At 50.3% G+C, this 19146-nt stretch overlaps 1 protein-coding gene, 1 long non-coding RNA gene and 1 other non-coding gene across 4 annotated transcripts in view; 1 reads left to right on the top strand and 2 right to left on the bottom strand.

Moving 5' to 3' along the window:
• Positions 1–207, bottom strand: part of LOC144240070 (uncharacterized) — a 15336-nt gene extending 15129 nt beyond the window's left edge. Inside the window, exon 1 of one of the 2 annotated variants that reach the window (XR_013337555.1) lies at positions 4–207. This is a non-coding gene — a long non-coding RNA (uncharacterized LOC144240070). The remainder of the gene's footprint in view (positions 1–3) is intronic. The other variant, XR_013337556.1, reaches the window with a different exon arrangement.
• The window catches only part of IDH3A (isocitrate dehydrogenase (NAD(+)) 3 catalytic subunit alpha), a 207535-nt gene that overhangs the window by 168788 nt on the left and 19601 nt on the right, over positions 1–19146 (bottom strand). The window lies entirely within an intron of this gene.
• Positions 6794–6866, top strand: TRNAK-CUU (transfer RNA lysine (anticodon CUU)). Its single transcript has one exon. It is a non-coding gene; the product is annotated as a tRNA-Lys (tRNA).

The raw sequence follows: 19146 nt of genomic DNA, 5'->3' as shown, positions 1-19146 counted from the left end.
CACCCCGCGTTCCCGGCCTCCTGCGGGCGGGCCGGGCCGGGGCCACACGCCGCCTTCCCCGACTCACGCACGCGGGCCCTTGGGTGCCAACACGCTTGACGGGCTGTCGGGGCGGGGACCCCAACGCGAGGCGCTTCGATTCTTTGTGCTGCGTCAAAACACACCGGGCACAGCGCTCACCACCTGAACCCGGTCAGCACGCGTCGGGGCGCAGGAACCGCGATGGCGGTCACGTGACCGCCCGCACCGGAAGTTCCGGCCCCGCGGGGCTGCGCTCCTTCCCCTCCCCCACCCCGTTCTCCGCCCGCCTCGGTGCGTCTGATGCTTCCAGGCCCCTGTCGGGGGGAGGTCGTGCGGTGGTTACAGTACCTGCCCTTCCGTGTCTGGCTCGTTTCCTGGATCACGATTTTTAGGGCCCGCCTGGGTCGCAGAGCAGGTCACGACTTGAGGCCTTTGCACGCACGCCTGCGCCGTCGACTGCGCACGTACCGTCTGACCCGATGACCCGCGGGGGGCGATCCAGTAGCTTCCACCTCGCGCGCGGCTGCTGTGAATAGTGCGCGGGGCCAGCGCGTGTCCGAGGCTGAACTCGGAAGATGGCCCCGTGAGGACCGGCCCAGCGACTGCGTGGCTTACAGTCCGTGAAGCGAGTTGGCTTCCAAACCAAGCGAGCGCTGCGGTCAAAGGTCCACACCCGCCAGCTGCCCGCGCTCCAGAGCCCGGGGCTCCTCACGCGCCCGNCTCTGACCGCCAGATCAGCCGCTAAGGCCCGGAGGAGCCCCCCACGGGCCAGGGGCGGTGATGTCTCACCCTGGGGGCAGGGCCCTCGACCCCAGCTGACCCCCGCCGTGCCCGGGGGAGGGGGCCGGGGAGGCCTGGCCCTGCAGCCCAACCGCGCTGGGGGGGGCGGTCAGCCCGCTGCAGAGGGTGAAGCCCGGCCGCCCATGTGCCACGCCGCCCGGGCCGGGGTGCGCAGCTGGCATAGTACCGGCATTAAAATTATCTAGTTGCTGAGATTTAAAAATCAAGCGTTTTTAGAGGCGCCTGCGGGGCTCAGTGCGTTACGTCTGACTCTGCCTCTGGGCTCAGGTCATGGCCTCACAGGTGGTGAGTTGGAGCCACACGTCGGGCTCTGCCCTGACAGTGTGGAGCCTGCCTGGGATGCTCTCTCCCTCCCTCTCTGCCTCTCGAGAGAACTCAACTTAAAAAATGTTATAAAAGTTAGGAATTTTTAGTTAAAATCCAGATTTCTGGGTCCATTGTAACTTGTCAGAGGAGCTGCTGGTGCTGCATGGCCGGCAGTGGGTCGCTGGACCCAGGCTCGCGGGCACCCCTTGCCCGTCCTCTGCCCGGCCCCGTGGTCCCTTCAGCGGCAGGCCGGGGCCGGGCGCTGGTTCAAGCATGTTTAAATCCCTCTCAACCCACCAAGCACCACTTCATGAGCTCCAGAAAGTGGAAAGTCAGGTTTACGAACTTACTAGCTGGCTGGGGCCACCTCGTCCTTGCTCCAGCTCCATTACTCATTTGCTGTGTGACTTTGACCAAGTTACTGAACCTCTCTGTGCCTCAGTTCCTGACCCTTATGATGGTAATGACAGCACTTTGCTCCCAGGATTGTTAGGAGTCTTAAAAGAGCTCACATACACACAGTGCTTAGGAAACAGCCTGGGTCGTGGAAAATGAGCAGGGGGAGAGCAAGCGATCTTGGCACGCCCAGGAGGTGCCCGGGGGCCAGCGCACAGCACCCAGCCCTGCAACTTGAAAGCTGTGTGCTCTCAGACAAGCCCTTCCACTCACCTCAGCTGAGGGTGCTTTGATTTATTTCTTAATTTTTTTTCTTTAAACGGAGTTTTGGATCCTCATTTTTTTTTTTTTTTGAGAGAGAGAGAACACAAATGGGGGAGGGTCCGAGAGAGAGAGAGAGAGATTCCCAAGCAGGCTGCACTGTCAGCAGAGTCCAACGCAGGGCTCGAACTCACAAACCACGAGATCATGATCTGAGCCAAAATCAAGAGTCAGACGCTGAACCGACGGACCCCCCCCCAGGCGCCCCTGAAGGCGCTGTTAGCACGTGGGGGCGCTTCCCAGAGCGAGGACCCCACAAACGACAGCCATCGCTGCAAAGTGCTTGCCCAGTGCTCTCGGCCCCTGCCCACCTCGGTCCTTGGCCGCGGCCCACCCGTCCCAGGGCTGGTGATCGGACCGCGCTCCAAGGCTGCAGACTGAGCAGAAAGGAACAAAGAGGCTCTTCTGGGCACAATGGCACCATTGTGAGCACACGGGGCTCACAGTGTCCTGTCTGTCCGAGACCTGCAGAGATGCCCTGCGGGGCTGGGTGCCGAGGCGTGGGAGCCCTTCCGGAGTCCCGCCAGCTCGGCTCAGAGAAGGTCAAGGAGGAGGCATGGGGCCCTCTGGAACTTGTGTGGGCGTCCTTGTTATGTAGACGAAGAATCTGGGCCCAGAATGGGAGAGGCGGTTGCCTGACGTCACACAGCAAATTGAGGGCGGCAGCTCCTGCCCTCACCTTCCCCGGGTTCTTAGACCCTTTAGACATTTGACCTTTTGTCCAAATGAAGTTGTATATTCTGTCATTAAACACACGGAGAAGATGCAAAAATGTAAACATTTATCTTGCAACTTAAATATTTAGAATATATCTAAACTCTTACCCTGTTTTGGCATTTTTCCTTCTTTTTTAAAAACAATAGTTTATTGAGATACACTTTACACGGCACCAAACTCATTTTGAAACTGTGTGACTCAGGGGGTTCCGGCGTCCGGACGCAGAAGTGTCACCGCGGGAGGCAGCCGTTGATCTCGCCCCGTGGGCCCGGGCGTTCCAGACATTTGGCGCAGGTGGAATCCTACGCTGCGTCTCCTCTGCTTGGCTTGTGTCACTCAGCGGGAGGTTTCCTGGGAACATGTATGTTTAGCCTGCAGAGCACTCCACCCCTTCCGTGGCCAGGACGGTCTGGGGACCTGGCTCCTCGGCGTAGCGATGGTTCACTCGTAGGCAGTGGACATGTGGCTAGTTCGCTTTCTTTTTTTTTAATTTTAATTTAAAAAAATTTTTTTTAATGTTATATATTTCTGAGAGAGAGAGAGAGAGAGAGAGAGAGACAGCGTGAGCAGGGGAGGGTCAGAGAGAGAGGGAGACACAGACTCTGAAACAGGCTCCAGGCTCTGAGCTGTCAGCACAGAGCCCGACGCGGGGCTCGAACCCAAGAACCGAGAGATCCCGACCTGAGCCGAAGTCGGACGCCCAACCGACTGAGCCCCCAGGCGCCCCTGGTTCCCCCTTCCTGGCTCTCTGAACCGGGCTGCCGTGGGCGCTGGGTCCCAGGGCTCCTGAGGACCGGTTTGCTCTTGGCACCTACGGAGGAGCTGAACTGCTGGGTCGGATGGTGACTGTGCGGAGCCTTCAGGGACCAGGCAGGCCGTTGTGCGGCGCCCCTGCTGCGCTGCCAGGCGGAGCGTATGAGGCTCCGCCACCTCTCCACCCTCACCGGTACCTGTGATCACCCATCTGCGTCCCCGCAGCCGCCCTGCTGGCGCGGACCCCCAGGCCACCTGGTCCCCAGACGCGAGATGCCGGGGATGCCCCCGGGCCGCTCCTCCCCTGCATCAAGGCTCCAGCGCCCTGTAACCCTGCCCCCTGGACAGGAAGGCCGTCACCGGTGGAGGGCGCGTGGCGTGAAGCTCCTCACTGAAGGGGCGCCCGCTAAGGGTGGAAGACCCACCGGGTCCAGCCGACCTCCCCGCCTCGCGAGGAAGGCCAGCCTCTAGGGGGGCGGGCGGCGGGCAGCACCGCGTCCCTTCGTGCAGGTCCGCCTGGCGCCCCGAAGGCACGTTGCAAACCCTGGGCCGAATGGTGGCCCAGCGGGCGTTTGAACCGAGATGGTCTCAGGCCAACGCCCGCGTGCTTGCTTTCGGGGCCCCTGGCGGGGCGCAGCGCGGAGCCCGAGGGAGCGCAGTCGGCTGTGGCTGTACCGGGAGCCGCGCTCGCCGCAGGGGGCGCGGTGTAACCTTGGGGAAGGGGTCTCCTGCCTGAGCCCTTCCAGGATGGAGCTGAGAACGGAGAGTGGGGGACCAGCACTTTCCTCCAGGGGCGTGGATGGTCACCAGGCCCCCAGCTCCTTTGGGACCTCCTTCAGTCCCCCCCTCCCCCCCCCCCGTCATATTTTGCGTTGAGGAAATGGAGGCCCACACTGGGAAATGATTTGCGTGAAGGTTAAAATTGCGAAATAACTTTCTCAAAAAATTCAACTTGGAATTTCTGTGTGACCCAGAAGCCCCTGGTCCCTGGATACGTAACCGGGGGAACTGAAAGCAGGGATCGGAGCAGACGCTTCTGCACCAGCATCCAGGGGAGCATCACTCACGACAGCCCGAAGGCGAAGTGGCCTAACGTCCATGCACAGACGAGGAGACAAACAAAATGTGGTCTATGCACGCAACGGAATATTCTTCAGCCTTAAAAAGGAAGGACGTTCTAACGCCTGCTCCAACATGAACGAACCTTAAGGACAATATGCTCGGTGAGATAATTCAGTCAGAAAAAGACAAGTGTTGTATAATTCCACTTACACGAGGTAGCTGGAGAGATCGTATGTATAGACAGAGTGCAATAGTGGGTCCCAGGGCTGGGGGAGGTGGATGGGGGGCCAGTGTCTCATGAAGATAGAGCGTCAGTCTGGGAAGCTGAAATAGTTCTGGAGACGGAGGGTAGGGATGGTTGTGGGACAACACGGATGCACTTAATGCCACTGAACTGCATGTATTTTTAAATAGGTTTTTCCTAAATATTTACTTATGTAGTTTGGTTTTTTAAAATTTTTATATAGTTTATTCATTTTTGAGACAGAAAGAGACGGCATGAGAGGGGTAGGGGCAGAGAGAGGGAGACACAGAATCTGAAACAGGCCCCAGGCTCTGAGCTGTCAGCACAGAGCCTGACGCGGGGCTCGAACCCACGAACCACGAGATCATGACCTGAGCCGAAGTCGGACGCTCAACCAACTGAGCCCCTCAGGCGCCCCTAGTTGCTTACTTTTGAGAGAGAGTGCACATGTGTAAACAGGGGAGGGGCAGAGAGAGAAGGAGATACAGAATCTGAAGCAGGATCTGGGCTCCGAGCTGTTAGCACAAAGTCCGATGTGGGACCTGAACCCACAGACACCGAGATCATGACCTGAGCCGGAATTGGATGCTCAACCAACTAAGCCACCCAGGCGCCCCTGTGATGGTCCCATTTTAAAGTCTTACTTTTCTTTTGCTTTCTTATCTATTTTTATTTTAGTTATTTTTGAGAGATAGAGACAAAGCATGAACAGAGGAGGGGCAGAGAGAGGGAGACACAGAATCAGAATCAGGTTCCAAGCTCTGAGCTGTCAGCACAGAGCCCGATGTGGGTTCGAACCCACGAACCGTGAGGTCATGACCTGAGCTGAAGTCCGATGCTTAACTGACTGAGACACCCAGGCGGCCCTCATCTATTTTTTTTAAATAACCTTTTTATGATCACACAAGTACATATATGCATTTTAGGAAGTCAGAGAACGAAGGTAAGCAAAAATTCAAAACGTGAATCTTAAAATTCCTATTCCCCACGTGTCACCATTAATACCTTAATACATGGCCTTCTTTTTACTAAAATGAGAGATTACATTTTATCTGCAATCAGCTTTTTCCACTCTTCTATTGCAGTGAATTTTCACCTCATCTAATATTCAAATGACATTCAAATTTCCTCACGGGATCCCCAAATCTTCTTAATAGCTGGTTTATCCAGAAGAGTCTCCAATCCAGGATCACCTACTGCATCTGACTCGTACGGCCCTTTAGCCTCTTCATCTGGAAAAAGGCATATCCGGAAATAGAACATAGTTGGGGACCCTGGGCCCGTCATCCTGCAGAACCTCCCGCCTTCTGCTTCTGGGTGGCGCCCTTCCTCTGGCTCCTCATAGGTCTTCATTTCCTGTAAACTGGATTTAACATATAAAGCATTTTTCGATAGAATAAATAATTACCACTGATTCTGCATACTTCATTTACGTCACTACTGAAGACGCATTGGCTTGCTGAGAAATAGTAAAATCACAGCAAAACCCGGATTAATTTCTCAGGGTGGTGACAGGCGGACCCCTCTAACAGGCAACTGGATTACCCGATGTGCCCCTGGGAAGTAAGAGGTGTGTGAATACCCAGGTCCCCACCCACTATTAAATTAGTGGTCCAGCTACAATTTGATAATCCTATTTGTAAGGGTTTGAATTATGCTTTTTCTGATCCTACATGTTTGGGTTTTTTCCCCTACAAAGCGGAACACCCCCTCACCCACTGGGACTAGCTGGTGACGGGGAACTACAGCTCCTCCAGAAGAAGCAAAATAAGTCCTGCATTTTTCAGCGTTAGTGGGGGACACGCTTCAAACAGTGAACGCCCCCACACGGGGGCGTTTCGGTCTATAGGAGAGAAGTCTTCGCCTTTGGGTCTGCGCGGCAGCAAACGCTGGATGGTATTTCCAGTGAATTTCTGGGACTGCGGTAGCTCTTCCGTAACCTTCTATTGTGTGAACAGTACGGCACGGCCTCGTTGAAAACTCCCATAAAACCTCGGAAAAATGTCAGAAACCTCAAACGCACACACGGTCGCGAGAGGCCAGCTACCTCCACTGCCGAGCCCGGGCTCCGAGCTTTGCGCAGGGGTTCCGNAATAAAGAAACCAGGTCTCGGAACAGGGTAAAATAAGCTTATTCCTCTTAAGGGCTTTGGAAAGGCGGCTGCTTCCGTCAGCCCGGCTAGCTCAGTCGGTAGAGCATGGGACTCTTAATCCCAGGGTCGTGGGTTCGAGCCCCACGTTGGGCGGTTGTGATTTTTACCTTCCCGGTGGAGCCCGGGGGTCTCCTCAGCCTTGCCCCCCGGGGCGCCCCGCAGCTTCCCGTTTTCAAACGTGCGCGGCGTGGGAAACCGTTCGGGAGCCGTGAGGCTGGAGAACCATTTCGTCTCAGTGCGCGGGTGACCGTTCCAACGTGCAGGGAATGCGGGTCCACACCGCCCCCTGCGGAGGCCGGGGGCTCCGCCGGGGCGGCCGAGGAGACAGTAGCGGAAGTGCGGGGCTTGATTAATGATTAACATTTAATTTAATGCTGTGCGGTATTGATTAGTTTGGAGATCAGCGGTGAGTCACGGGCTTTATTATGCATATGAATTTCCTGCCCTTAAATCCTTTGTAGTGAATCCACTCGCTTTTTGCCTGTGGGAAGGGCGAGTGCTTACGGGTCCCCTTGGGGGATCAGCTACTCGCTGCTATTTTCCATCCTCCATTTGGGAATCTCAAAATGTATTTCAAAAGCAAGCAAAGAGACTTTTTGTTTGGTTTGGTTTGGTTTTGGATTTTTTTCTTTTTTTTTTTTCCTGCATAGGAAAAAAACCCAATTCTTTCCTTAAAAAAACCCCCAATTTCTTAGGGGCATAACTTGGCCTTTATGTTGACCGCTGCATATGTTTTCCTTATCTGAAATCCTTTCCATGGTTCGCAGCGATTTCCAGACATTCGCCACAGCCCTTATTAATTCAGGATACAACTTCAGACTTCGGAAGGAAGGCACAGAAAATTTCAGCATCAGAAATGAAGATCCCTAAATGCCTCTATCATTACAGGAGTTAAAAATCTCTAGGTGATGGGAGGTGACGTAGAATTTTTCAAAAGGCAAAAACCTGTTGGAGAAAAGGCAAGAAGTCAGTGAAGATGTCATGCGTCCATTGATTGAGTGATTGATTTTTAATTTTTAGTTCCTGGATAGTTAACATAGTGTTATGTTAGTTTCAGGTATACAATGCAGTGATTCCATAATTGTGTACACTGCTCAGTGGTCACCATGCTAAGTGCACTCTTTCCCCCAGAAGTCTTCACCATGCATCTGTTTAAAGATTTTTTTCCCAATGTTTTATTCCTTTTTGAGAGAGAGAGAGAGACACGGAGAGAGACAGAGTGTGAGCCAGTGAGGGCCAGAGAGAGGGAGACACAGAATCTGAAGCAGGCCCCAGGCTCTGAGCTGTCAGCACAGAGCCCTAACGTGGGGCTCACACCCGTGAACTGTGAGGTCATGACCTGAGTTGAAGTCAGATGTTCAACCGGCTGAGCCACCCAGGGGCCCCCATCATGCATCCATTTTAAATTGGACATTGGTGTTATGGGGTGAATTGTGTTCCCATAACACGCATGTGTTGAGGCACTAACTCTCATACCCCAGAATGTGGCCTTATTTAGAAATAGGGTTTTTGTAGGGGCGCCTGGGTGGCTCAGTCGGTTAAGCGTCTGACTTTCGCTTCCGTCATGATCTCGCAGTTCGTGGGTTCAAGCCCTGCGTCGGGCTCTGTGCTGACTGCCAGCTCAGAGCCTGGAGCCTGTTTCAGAGCCTGTGTCTCCCTCTCTCTCTGACCCTCCCCTGCTCACGCTGTCTCTCGCTCGCTCTCTCTCTCTCCTAGAAATAAATAAAAATATTTTTAAAAAAAGAAATAAGGTTTTTGTAAATGTAATAGTCAAAATGAGGACGAACTACAGCAGAATGGGCTCTTACCCCCGAGTAACTGGTGTCTTTATAAGAAGCCGAGTGGGGATACGGACACACACCCGGAAATGCACATTTGGACACAAGGACGAAGGCCGCGTGAAGACGCGTGGTGAGCGGAGCGGTGCTTTCACCAGCCAGGGGCCCTGAGCGTTACCAGCAAAGCACCAGAGCTGCAGAGTCACAAAGCAGGCTCCGGCCCCCAGCCTCAGGAGGACCGAGCACCAGGGTCTCAGGCCTCTGGCCTCCGGACTGGGAGACAGCAACTGTCTGTCGTTAAAGCCACCTGCTCTCTGGCACCTGTTTCGGTGGCCCCAGGACACTAATAGAATCCGTGTTCTGTTGGGAGGTGATTTTGATTTAAAAATATATATATTTTTTTAATGCCTGGTATTAATTGCTATCCATTTCATTTCATTTCAGTTGATCTCAATTCCTTTCAAAAGTGTTGGGAAAAGCAGCAGTTTGATTGGGTGCGGACCTGCGTTCGGCTCCGGCGAGTTAGGGTCACAGCCCCTTGACAACTAACACTTAAAGCTGAGCTTCATGTTGAGGGCTATTTTCTTCTTTTTGCTGGTCGTTGATTATGTTGACTAATGATTTATGACTCCTTATACTAAAATAATGTATTCAAAGATACATCAAATCAAACACACTTTACTCTCTCATGGAGCTCATATTTGAAGGCTATCCTCAATTATTCTATAAATGACCTATTTTAAGAAAGCTTGCTAATTCTCTGTGGTTCAGTTTCTTTCACAAGTTAAGGACAAGAGGGGCGCCTGAGTGGCTCAGTCGGTTAAGCCTCTGATGTCGGCTCAGGTCAAGATCTCGCGGCTCATCGGTTCGAGCCCCGCGTCGGGCTCTGTGCTGACGGCTTAGAGCCTGGAGTCTGTTTCAGATACTGTGTCTCCCTCTCTCTCCGCCTCTCCCCTGCTTGCACTCTGTCTCAAAATTAAGTAAACATTAAAAAAAAAACAACAAGAAAAGGACAAGAAAAAGAGACAGATAACTCAACCAAAAGGAATCCAGAGAAATGTGTGAACAATGTTTGGATCCTGATATGAACCAACCAAGTATAAAAGCACAGGCATGACAGCATCTGGAGAGTCTGAACACTGACTGGATACTTGACGATATTAAGAAGTTATTTATTTATGGGGCGCCTGGGTGGCTTAGTCGGTTAAGCATCCGACTTTCACTTAGGTCATGATCTCGCAGTTCGTGGGTTCGAGCCCCGCATCAGGCTCTGTGCTGACTGCCAGCTTGGAGCCTGGAGCCTGTTTCATAGTCTGTGATTCCCTCTCTCTGACCCTCCCCTGCTCATGCTGTCTCTCTCTCTCTCTCTCCTAGAAATAAGTAAAACATTAAAAAAAAGAAGTTATTTATTTACTTATTTATTTATAAATTTTATTTTAGAGAAAGAGAGGGAGCGCAAGTGAGGGAGGGGGCAGAGAGAGAGAGAGAATCCTACTCAGGCTCCATACTCAGCATGAGCCTGATGTGGGGCTTGATCAGAACCCCAGGATCATGACCTGAGACAAAATCAAGAGTCAGATGCCTGACCAACTGAGCCACCCAGGCGCCCAGAAGTTATTTGTTTATTTATTTATTTAAATATTTTATTATTTATTTTTGAGAGAGAGCGGGGGAGGGGCAGACAGAGAGGGAGAGGGAATCCCAAGCGGGTTCCACGCTGTCAGCACAGAGCCCGATGTGGGGCTCGAACTCACGAACCGTGAGATCGTGACCTGAGCTGAAATCAAGAGTCAGACGCTAACCAACTGAGCCCCCCAGGAGCCCCAGAAGTTATTTATTTTTAAATGTAGTAACGGTGTTGTGTTTAAAAAGAGCCCTCATCTACGAGCGATGCATACTAACTTGTGTACGATGGAGGTAGTTATGATATCTGGGATTTGTGTTGTGGATTTTGGTGGAGGGAGGAACGCTCGGTACCAACGAGACAAGGTTGGCCGCGTCGGCTCCTGCAGAGGCTGCGTGCGGGCTGCACCCTGGCTCACGTACTCCCCCCTGCTTTTGTACGTGATTTTTAATCTCCATACATAAGTACTATTTGATCATGCATAAACAAAATTGTCTTAACCTCCTTAGCCCCGTGATCACATTGAGCATCACTGATGAAACAGCCGGACGCCACGGGTGTCCTGACTTGACGCAGCTGGGAAGTGCACGGCGTCACCTATGAGATTTTTTTTTTTTCCTATGAGAGAGAGAGAGAGAGAGAGAGAGACAGCGTGAGCAGGGGAGGGTCAGAGAGAGAGGGAGTCACAGACTGAAACAGGCTCCAGGCTCTGAGCTGGCAGTCAGCACAGAGCCCGACGCGGGGCTCGAACCCACGAACCGCGAGATCATGACCTAAGCGAAAGCCGGACGCTCAACCGACTAAGCCACCCAGGCGCCCCAACCTATGAGATATTCTTGTGAGAAACCCCTGAGTTAGATCTAATCAAGGCTTTTGCCCTGACTTTAAGCTTATAGAAAGTTTACAGAGAAGTGAGTTAAGGAACACCGTGAGTGAACAATCTGGCAAATCCAGATGCCGGACATTCGAAAAGGCCCAGGCTCTTCAGAAAGCACATGTCATGAACACACACTAATGCCACTGATAATAAGGCACGTGTAGGGGTGGACTGTCTGCGCCAAGGGCTCCCCCGACCCTGCGGCAGCCTAGTGGGGTCAGTGAGCTCTTTTCAGAGTGATGTTAAATGTACGAAACAAAACCACATAGGATGATAAAGGAGAACAATTATGTTGAAATAGTTATCAAAATATCTTAAAATATGATATGGTAATGTACGTGCTTCATTTCTAATCTAACAATGTAGCAGCAGGTCTGGTAAGTACAGTAATTTCAAAATAATGCTGAATAACGCTGGATGTAAATGATGGCTTCGAGATATATACGAGCGCTGCAGGTGACATGAGACTGTCTAATTTATATTGTGGCAAAGCCACGGGCGCTATTGCTGTAGTTTGTTTCCTTCATTTACAATGAAAGGAAATGCTAACTTTCATTTTGAATGTGATGAAAGTAAAGATGTAATTTTTTACCTATCCAAGTTCATGGACCTTTGAATTATATCCATAGATTCCTGCCTTAAGAACTTCTGGCTGGGGCACCTGGGTGGCTCAGTCGGTTGAGCCTCTGACTTCGGTTCAGGTCAAGATCTCTCAATTTGTGGGTTCAAGCCCCACGCCAGGCTCTGTGCTGATAGCTCAGAGCCAGGAGCCTGCTTCAGATTCTGTGTGTGTGTCTCTCTCTCTACCCCTCCCCCTTTCGTACTCTGTGTCTCTTTTTCTCTCAAAAGTAAATAAATATTTAAGAAAAGAACTTCTGGCCTTGATTTTAAAAAAGATTTTAAAAAAATATTTATTGGGGCGCCTGGGTGGCTCAGTCAGTTAAGTGTCTGACTTCGGCTCAGGTCATGATCTCACGATTTGTGGGTTCAAGCCCCGTGTCGGGCTCTGTGCCGACAGCTCAGAGCCTGGAGCTGCTTCAGATTCTGTGTCTCCCTATCTCTGACCCTCCCCTGTTCTCGCTGTCTCTCTCTCTCTCAGAAATAAATAAAACATTAAAAAATTTAAAAAAATATTTATTTATGTTGAGAGAGAAAGCACAAGCAGAGTAGGGGCAGAGAAAGAGGGAGGGAGAATCCCAACCAGACTCCACGCTGTCAGCACGGAGCCCAACCCAGGGCTCAATCTCACAAACAGCAAAATCAAGATCTGACCCAAATTCAAGAGTCTTGATTTTGGCTCAGTTCATGATCCCAGGGTCATAGGATCGAGTTCCATGTCAAGGCCCAAGTTGAGTGTGGAGCCTGCTTAAAATTCTCTCTCTCTCCTCTCTCTCTCTCTCTCCCCCCCCGCCCCTCTCCCCCATTTGTAGTCTCTCTCTAAATAATAATAATAATAAAAATAAGATACAAATGCATTTTAAAAAAAGATTTAAGTGCATCTGGGGGGTTCAGTTGTTAAGCATCTGACTTTGGCTCAGGTCATCTCACAGTTGGTGAGTTCAAGCCCCATGTTGGGTGAGCTCGACCTGTGGTTCTCTTTCTCTCTCTCCGCCCCTCATGGGATTTTCTGTCTCTCTCCCTCTCTCTCTCTCTGCCCCTCATTCATTTGTGCCCTCTCAAAAAAAAAAAATCTAAAAAATAAATAAAGATTTAAGAGATGTAGCAACCAAAGGCAAAATGTCATTTAATGCATTCTGCTTTGACAAAACAAACAAAACGTATACAAACATAAAAACATTTTAGGAACGAGTGAGGAAATGTGGAGTGGGAATTATATGATTTTAGGGAATCACCGTTAATTGTGCTGTGTGCATACCGGTACTGTGGCATGTGAGAGAATGCCTTTCTATTTTGGAAGTACCTAATGAGGAAATCAGGAATGATATGTAATGTATTATTCTTTCTAGTTCTTTGCGTTTGAAAAGTTCACAATGTCTGAAAGAAAGTGACTTGTAACCGCATTTTTATTAGGCTCTGCAGTGGGGAGGTTAAAATGCATTCGTCCTAACTGTACAGCGAGACGAATCCGTGCTCTGTAAACACCACCAACCACACCAAGGATACAGAACGCATCCGGCACCCCGAGTTCCCTCAGGGCCCCTCCCACCTCGCTAGCCACCGCCCTGATTTCTGGAGGAAATCCTGCTCGGGGTCTGGCTCCCTTTGCACAGCCTGACTTCCCCCCGACGGGGGGCCCGGGCCGCCGGGTTTGGCCGAGATGCGGGAAACAGGCTCTCGGAACCCGCCGGCTGACATGTGGATTTAGGAAGCTTCCCTCGGCCGTTTAAAACGCCCACAGCCTCTGACTTCGTGATTCTGCATCTGGGGTCCCAGAAACAAACAAACAAACAAACGACAAAGCCCAATGTGTACGATGGTTTAGGTGGAAAGACTTAGGGTTTTTTACAGTGAAATATTGAAAGCAACCGAAATGTCCTGCAACAGAACCAAGGTCGGAACGCTTCGGGTCTGTCTACGCTGAGGAGGTGCGTCCCGCGACGGACGCGGTGTGGCCGGCTTCAGGGATCAGACGCTGGGGCACGACCGCGGGCAGGGAAGGCCCACGGGGGGGCGGCCGACGTCCCCGCGGCGACACGGGGGCTGCTCACGCGCGCCCTGCACTTCTGTGCGCTGCGTGGCGAACAAGCCAAGTATTCAAGCACCAGTTGTGTAGTTAACGCAAAGGCAACAACCGCAACTTCACTGGGAACGAAGAAGGCAGACAGGGTGCCGGGGTGCGGGCAGNGCGACGCGGACGAGCTCCTCTTGCTTATCAATTGGTGCTGTTTTCCGCGGGGGGTGGGGGGGCGAATAAGCCTGGGCTGAGGGTAGAACTTGACGCGGTCGGAACAGCTTTAGTGTTTACGGGGAACACGTCTTTCTCGTGCCTCGAGTGGAGGCTTCGGGGGGAAGAAGGACGAAGTAACGCGTTGCAGCCGAGCGCGCACCCTGGAAAAGACCGTACCCCGCCGTCGTGCGGGCGGAGGCCCCGTACACGGCCTCACGTCTGCGGAGCGTGTCGTCGCGGGGACTGTCAAACGGTTAGACTCCTTACCGCACCCCAGGCGTCTTGTAACTTGATGGACTGTTGAAGAAGTTGTCAAAGGTGTGTTTGTAAGGACCGGTCCGGGTGGCGTTTGGTACCTCAGCGACGAATCCGTCCCCCCGGGGCGCCCCCGCGGTCGGGCTCCCGCANTTGGTGCGGTTCACGCCCCCTCAGGCCTGCGGCGCTTGCTGCGTCAACCGCGGGGGACTCCGTTAGTTACGGGGGCGGCTGGGTCAGGGCGTGACAGCCCCAGGGCCTGGCTGGCCGCCTCGGCGTAGTTGTTGTTCTGTTATAAATACCCCGTGTTTCACGTCTTTATGGAAAACATTCGGGAAATGGCGCATAGGCCTCGCCAGAGCGTCGGTGGCGCAGAAAGTGAGTCCCTGCTGTAGGGCGTGGAAGGGATGTCGCTGCGGGTGGGGACAGTCAAGGGTGGCTTTCTGGAAAAAGTGCTTTAGTTCCAAACTAGGGGGAGGAGAGAGTGNGGGGGGGGGGGGGGGGGCCGCAGGAAGGTTGGAAAGCTGCTCAGCAGAGTGTCGCCCTTACCGTCACCTTCCAGATGTCTTCTCCTCTGCGTTAGAGCTGAATTGCTGGACCGTCTTTAAGAAGTTAGCTGTATGTAGGGGCGCCTGGGGGCTCAGTCAGTTAAGCGCCTCTTGATTTCAGCTCAGGTCCTGATCTCATGGTCATGGGTTTGAGCCCCGCGCCAGGCTCGCTCCTCAGCGCGGCTTGGACCGCCTTCTGCCCCTCCTCCACCCGCACGTGCTTTCCCTCTCCGTCTCCGCAGCTTTGTCTCTTTCCCTGCCTCTCCAAATAAACTTCAGAAAATGTTATTTATAAGATATGTTCAGAGAATGCCTTGAAAGGGAAAAGTAATACCCTGTTTGTGGTAACAGCGTTGAATTAAAACACACTGCTAAAGAATTGAGTTTATGTGATGGTGGAAACGTGGATTATCAGAAATAGTACTTTTTCCATGGTTTCTTTCAACTTGGGAGTTTTTCTCATTTAATAATGGCTCAGTATATGTTAGGTAAGCAGTTTTTAAGCACAGTGGCTCTTTGTACCAGACTTGATCCTTCCCTTCAAATTCTATTCCAGCAAAGGGTAAAGATAACTGTTCGGCGTTTTAGGCCTTCTCAGGAATTCACAGGCGGGTGGTAGCTTGTTAGTGTTCCCGGTGAGCACAAGCCAGCGGGAGGAGGGGGCCTGGAATCTCATCAGCCCTGAATTTGACAGCATTGGGCAGAATTACTTCTGTCTAAGAGGTACTAGAACGATTAAGAGTGGAAAAGGGCTTCAAAAACCTGATACCATGGTTTGCTCTTTCCCCAGTTACCAGGCTTTTTCTGCACTTAAAAGAATTTTTTTTAATGTTTTATTTATTTGAGAGAGAGAGAGTTACAGAATCTGAAACAGGCTCCAGACTCTGAGCTGTCAGCACAGAGCCCGACGCGGGGTCCGAACCCACGAACTGTGAGATCGTGACCTGAGCCAAAGTCATACACTTAACCGACTGTTTCCCATCTTCTGGCACGTTCTTCAGAGGGGAATCACTACACGAGAATGCATTATAGGGAGAACTTTGAACAAAGTAAAGTTACTCCACCTATTCGGGGAGGTTCGAATACAGGTCTCTGGTGAAGCTTGAGACTCTGTAGTTTTATTATTTTTAAAAATTTATTTATTCTTGAGAGAGAGCAAGGCCGGGGGTGGGGTGGGGTGGGCAGGGAGCATCCAGAGCAGGCTCCGTTTTGTCTGCCCGTCACGGGGCTCAATCCCACAAAATGTGAGATCGTGACTTGTGCCAAAAATCAAAGAGTCAGTCACTTAACTGACAGAGCCACCCAGGCACCCCGAAAATCTGTACTTTTAAAAACTCCAAGAGATTCTTGGTCAGATTTGGGAGTTGTTCTTCACAAGATAAAGTCCAGACTGGGGCGCCTGGGTGGCTTAGTCGGTTAAGCGTCCGACTTTCGCTCAGGTCATGATCTCTCGGTTCGTGGGTTCGAGCCCCGCGTCGGGCTCTGTGCTGACTGCCAGCTCAGAGCCTGGAGCGTGTTTCAGAGTCTGTGTCTCCCTCTCTCTCTGACCCTCCCCTGCTCACGGTGTCTCTGTCTCTCCTAGAAATAAATAAAATGTTAAAAAAATTTTCTTTTAATTAAAAAAAAAAGATAAAAGTCCAGACTTCGTAATGTGATCTTGAAGGCAGACACACTATGGTCTGTAACTTCGATTTCTGCTTTTATGTGTTTATCTTGTGTTCAGCGATAGTGAACTGATTATATACAAATGGTAGAGTCTGAGAGTGCCACCCTGTCATGTTTCTGTACTTGTTGTTTCCCTAGTAGCTCATCATTCACTCCTATTGCACCTGAAGATAAAAATATGAAGTCCAGTAAATTGTGCCTATTTGCTTCCATTAACTTTTTTGTTGTTATTGTTACTTTTACAGGTGAGCGAGTGCTGTGCTTTCATGGGCCTCTTCTTTATGAAGCAAAGGTATGAAACTTACTTTCTTTTGACAAGTTAGCTGAAATTACTGGTTAGATGACTTTTGAGTAGTAAGAGAGTTAGCTGCTTTTTTCCTACGTTTGTGGGTCATAGAGCCTCTCGTGTTCTCTTTCGGGTGTCTCACTGCTTGCTGGGCGGGTCAGATGAAGCGTCGCCACCCTGCCGCCCGTCCTGCTGGCCTTCGGAAGGCCCTGTGGATGGAAGGAGCATTTGAGGGGAGGGGGCAACTTACGCTGTGTGTTTAATGACTTGAGGACATCCTGCCAGTCCCTTTTGTGTGTTAAGTACAGTTTGCTGAAAAGGTGATGAGCCAGCTATGACACCAAGGATAAAACCTAACAGTAGAATGTGAGATTTAACTTAATTTTATTTGTTGGCTTGCCTGTCAGAGTTTGAGTCCTAGGGGGTTTCCTTTCCTCTGTCAGTCACGTCCCAGTTGTGAAATCTGGTTTTACGTTTAGCCGGAGGTAAATGAAATTATGAATTCCCAAGCAAAAAGTGTTTTTAAATATTTTGTTTCTGGTAATTTTTAGCACAGAAATGTTTGGTGTGACTGTTTTTAACGGTTTTAAAAATGATGTGCAAAGCAGTATAGTGGTTACTTACAAGCAATTTCAACAATATTCTTGGTGGGTAGTTTATATGTGTCTTTGAAAATGGTCTTAGCAGTTTTGAAGCGTGTCCCCCAAATAATAACCAGTTTTCAGTTAAATATATAGATGTGTGTTTCTGAAGTTCTCAAATGGCTGAATTTGGATTCATGGAGAATCCTTCAGGAATGTCACGTGTGTGTACATACGTCTGAGTGATGTAATCTTCATACAGTTTTAAGTCCGTTGTGAGTCCTTTTGATCGTTTATATCCCCGAGCCCTATTTTTGTTGTGTCAGCTTGTGGCCCTTTCCACTCTGTCCCCCTGGCAGCTGAAGCCCCGGTGAGCTGGGTTTAAATGGCGGTGGGGATAGCTTGGGTTCTTGTGGGCCTCTCGGTTTGCCTCCGATAAAGACTTTAAATCCAAGGCGGAGAGTGGTCACTTTGACTTGTCGTAGTTAATACCTTTCATAATTTGTTCTCATTTGTTTGGCTGCTTTTTAAGAAGAATATAAAATGTTTTTCATCTGTCACTTTGCTAGTTACTGATATTTTGCAGCAAAACACTTTATTGTCTGCCATGAGTTAATGACACTTTCTCATCATATGGTATAAGTAATATTCTTTAGCTGAATTTGTTGTTTTGAAATAAATATTGCTTCTGGCTGGCTAAACTTCCGAGAAAGTGCAAACATGGCTTTCACTAGCTGTCCTTGGAGAGCTAAGGAGAGCTAATCTAGCTCCTCGAGTAAGCGTCAGGGGATCTTTTATTATGGGTTTTCAGCTTTGTGGGCTGAGCCCCGCAGGCTGTGACCCTAAGGCAGTTGTCGGATGGCACCGCGCCAGTGGCCCGAGCGCCTGCATCCTGTTCTGCTTGACACGCGTGCTTTCTTGTGCTCGTCTTGGTCCCCAGAGTTTGAGTGGCGTGTCTCTGACAGATTGCATGCTTGAAAATCGTCCAGGTAGTTGTCGCCTTTTTCAAGAACAATTTCTGAGTGAATTTTCTCTTTTTTATTTCAGTGTGTAAAGGTTGCCATAAAGGACAAACAAGTGAAATACTTTATACATTACAGTGGTTGGAATAAAAAGTGAGTATCAGTATCAGATCTTTAAAAGCAATTTTATTTCTAACAAGGTAGCTTGTGCCATGTGTGTCACAAACCCATGCTTTTAAAAAGACTTTTTATTAAAAAATTCTACACATTTTTTTTAGGTTGATTTATTTGAGAGAGAAAGATGTAAAGCGCCAGTGGGGGAGGGTCAGAGAAGAGGGGTAGAATCCCAAGCAGCCTCCGTGCTGTCAGCGCAGGGTCCCGCGTCGGGCTCACACGCATGGACCATGAGATCATGACGTGAGCCAAAGTCCTGTGCTTAACTGACTGAGCCACCCAGGCGCCCCTTACAAACCCATGCTTAATTCTTGGATGGCTTTAATGCATATCGAAGCAAGGATGAAGCATTTGTAGTATGATGAAAATAATAGAAATTAGGGTCCACAACCATTTCATTTTAAAATCTTTGGATTATTTCTCATGTTCTTGTATAATGTCTAATAATCAGTCAATCAACTGCTTTTTTTCTGCTTTTGGTACATTTTAGGACAGCTTGAGTTTTTTGCCTTTGCACACACAGTTACTGTGTTTGTTACTACAAACAGTTATACTCAGAGCTAGTTGGATTACTTATTCTGCCTGGAAAAGGGTAAAGGAAAGGTTGCCTCATTAGGAAGTGATGACCAACTGGTATTCTGAATTTTGGTAACATAAATGTTGGCAGAGAGTGACTTGATGTGGGTTCATTTTTACAGTATGGCTTAATACAGATACAGAGAATTGCTAAACCTCATTTGTCACCTTGAAGAGTTAAACTTTTTTTTTTTTTTTT

This window comes from Crocuta crocuta, unplaced genomic scaffold, assembly GCF_008692635.1.
Source record: "Crocuta crocuta isolate KB4526 unplaced genomic scaffold, BGI_CrCroc_1.0 scaffold7, whole genome shotgun sequence".
Classification (NCBI taxonomy): domain Eukaryota; kingdom Metazoa; phylum Chordata; class Mammalia; order Carnivora; family Hyaenidae; genus Crocuta; species Crocuta crocuta.
Note: the sequence above shows the minus strand (reverse complement) of the source record. Positions and strands in the feature narration are given on the sequence as shown.